This window comes from Pleurodeles waltl, unplaced genomic scaffold (assembly GCF_031143425.1).
Source record: "Pleurodeles waltl isolate 20211129_DDA unplaced genomic scaffold, aPleWal1.hap1.20221129 scaffold_39, whole genome shotgun sequence".
Taxonomy (NCBI): domain Eukaryota; kingdom Metazoa; phylum Chordata; class Amphibia; order Caudata; family Salamandridae; genus Pleurodeles; species Pleurodeles waltl.
The window spans coordinates 4,551,419-4,554,247 of record NW_027150097.1 but is presented as its reverse complement, the minus strand read 5'-3'; the positions used below and the strand labels follow the sequence as shown (position 1 = coordinate 4,554,247).

At 49.9% G+C, this 2,829-nt stretch overlaps 2 non-coding genes across 2 annotated transcripts; both read left to right on the top strand.

Moving 5' to 3' along the window:
• The first annotated feature begins 1,092 nt into the window (after window positions 1-1,092).
• On the top strand, window positions 1,093-1,164 carry TRNAE-UUC (transfer RNA glutamic acid (anticodon UUC)). The gene has a single exon. It is a non-coding gene; the product is annotated as a tRNA-Glu (tRNA).
• A 607-nt stretch (window positions 1,165-1,771) lies between these two features.
• Window positions 1,772-1,843, top strand: TRNAQ-CUG (transfer RNA glutamine (anticodon CUG)). Its single transcript has one exon. It is a non-coding gene; the product is annotated as a tRNA-Gln (tRNA).
• Window positions 1,844-2,829: the final 986 nt, after the last annotated feature.

Sequence of the window (2,829 nt, the reverse complement as noted above, 5' to 3'; positions counted from 1 at the left end):
TACACTGCCACAGTGACGAGCACTCTATCTAGAGCTGCACTCTAGAGTAGAGTTCTTCAGTGAGTGTCACTCTGCGCAGTGCTGCTGTGTCACTACGTAGAGTTCTGCAGTGCTGCAGTGAGTGTCAGGTAATGCAGTTCTTCTGTGTCACCATGTACATTGGCACAGTGAGGGTCACTCTGTGCAGCTCTACAGTGTGTCACCACGTAGAGTTCGGCAGTGCTCCTGTGTCACCGTGCACACTGCCACAGTGAGGGTCACTGTGCAGTGCTGCTGTGTCACCACGTAGAGTTCTGCAGTGCTGCAGTGAGTGTCAGGTAATGCAGTGCTCCTGTGTCACCACGTAGAGTTCTGCAGTGCTGTAGTGTCACCCTCTGCAGTGCTGCTTTGTCACCATGTACATTGCCACAGTGACGGTCACACTGTGTGGAGCTGCACTGAGTCACGACGTAGAGTTCTGCAGTGAGTTCACGCTTTGCAGTGCTGCAGTGAGTGTCACCCTGTGCAGTGCTGCTGTGTCACGGTGTGCACTGCCACAGTGACTGGCGCTCTATCTGGAGCTGCACTCGGTCACCACGTAGAGTTCTGCAGTGAGGGTCACTGTGCAGTGCTGTTGTGTCACCACGTTCAGTCCTGCAGTGCTGCACTGTCAGGTAATGCAGTGCTTCTGTGTCACCATGTACATCGCCACAGTGAGGGTCACTGTGCAGTGCTGCTCTGTCACCACGTAGAGTTGTGCAGTGAGTGTGAATGTGCAGCGCTGCTGTAAGGGTCAGACTGCAGTGAACGGACCCGGTGCAGTGCTGCAGTGCTACGCAGTGTGTGATGTGCAGTGCTGTGTGTTTTCATATTGAGGTGTTCTTCTGTCGTCTCCCTAAATAGCCCGAGACTGTCTATGTTGTAAAGAGCGATGAGCACAACTCGGGTTAAAAACGCAATGATCTCTTTCCATGTTAGAGTGAAGTTTGTGTCCTTAGTCCTTGTGTGTCCAGCTCCCCGCAGTGCAGACACTGGCAGCTCACTGAAGGCTGCAGGAGGCGCTGCGAGCAGAGGCCTCTATTTATAAAGAGACCCGGGCAGGTCACACACAGCTCCCATATGGTCTAGCGGTTAGGATTCCTGGTTTTCACCCAGGCGGCCCGGGTTCGACTCCCGGTATGGGAAGGACACATTTTTATTGTGGCCGGACATTTTCTTCCTCCTTAATTCCACCGCAGCTCGTGCAGAGGTCACATATTTCTCCTGCTTCTTCCGTCTCTTCACCGAGAGGAGTTCACCGACCCCTCCAGGTCTCACCTGCCCCTCGCGGGGCTTCCAAGTAACTTCACAAGAGGAACCGGACGATTCTGTTCAAACCCGCGCTTTATTCTCCTGTAAAATGTGCACATTACATGTTCTGCTCGCTCCACCTGGGGAGAGAGCGGGGGTTTAACTGAAGCTTGTGAAGGAAAGGGCCCGTTTCATTCCTTTCACAAGAGGCTTCATAAGGCTTCTAAGCGCTAGAAGTGCGAGGTAAATGAAAGGATCTGAGTCAGAGGACGTTTAAAAGCGCACGTGACTTCTATGCGCCCTTTAAAAAGAATCCAGGCTGCAGCTCTGGGTGTTTGTGTATTTCCTTGTTAAATGTCCCTTTTTACTTATACCTCGAGCTTTCTTTTAAATGTAAAAGTAGAAGGACTTGTAGTGAATGGAAAAGTCAATAGGTCGCTACACATCGCCCCGCCCAGCCCCACCCAGTCTTGTCACCGGCAGTGAAGATGCTGAGCCGGCTGGTTCCATGGTGTAATGGTTAGCACTCTGGACTCTGAAACCAGCGATCCGAGTTCAAATCTCGGTGGGACCTGGAAGTTTTGCCCACTTTACAAACTTGTAATAATCTATTACAGTAATTAACCGGGTGGGTAATAACTTCCCTTCTCCTATTTTATAACCGCAGAGACACAGAAGAGATGATCTGTGCATTAGAAGAAGGCCCCAGACGGCTTCACCAGCTCCCACAGCAGCAGTGAAGATATTCACGACTGAGACATCCTCTGCAGGGAGGACTCACAAACCCGCTGACAATCTTTCTGAACAGAAAACACTTCAGATTTATTTTAATCCGTCCAAAGAAGCATCCACCCTTGTCTCTAGCGCCAACATGCAGAATGTGTCCCTTCGAGTCGGTACAAACTGGACAATTTACATACACATAACATACATGATATATTATTGTGGTAAATGAGGCGATTGTCTTGAAGCTACACCTGGATGCCCTGAGAGTGACATTTTGAGAAGTAAATTCCGGGGTGTAGTTTGGTGAGTAAGATTTGGGGTGTAACCTTCAGCTTTTCCAACAGGGATGCTGGCACATGTGGTTAACATACATCAGACACGCACGCGCATGAGAGTGGCTTAGAGGGCAGTGGAAAGGGAGAGGAATAAAGATTGATGGAGCACTAAGGGGCTTATGTACAAGTGACGCTTCGGTGGCGCAATCACCTGCGCCATACTCACACGTCGGTGATAAGCCACTTTTTGTTCCTTAACACCACCTTGTGAATACAGGCCCTTTACATGCATCACTTAGTGTGAAAGGGGCGTGCAACGGGTGTTGCTGTGGGCGTTCCACGGCAACACCCATTGCATTTTGACGCTGCCCCAGATTTACGAGAACTGGTAAACCTGAGGCAGCGCCAAAAACTAACGCCAGACGAAGGGTGGTGTTAGAATGGCGCGACATGAAGAAATACTTTTATTTCGTCTTGTTTTTGTCCTATGTGTGCTTGATTCTGCAGAACATATAGAAAGAGCAAAACACCATCAATGATTGTTTAGGTGCAGGAACGT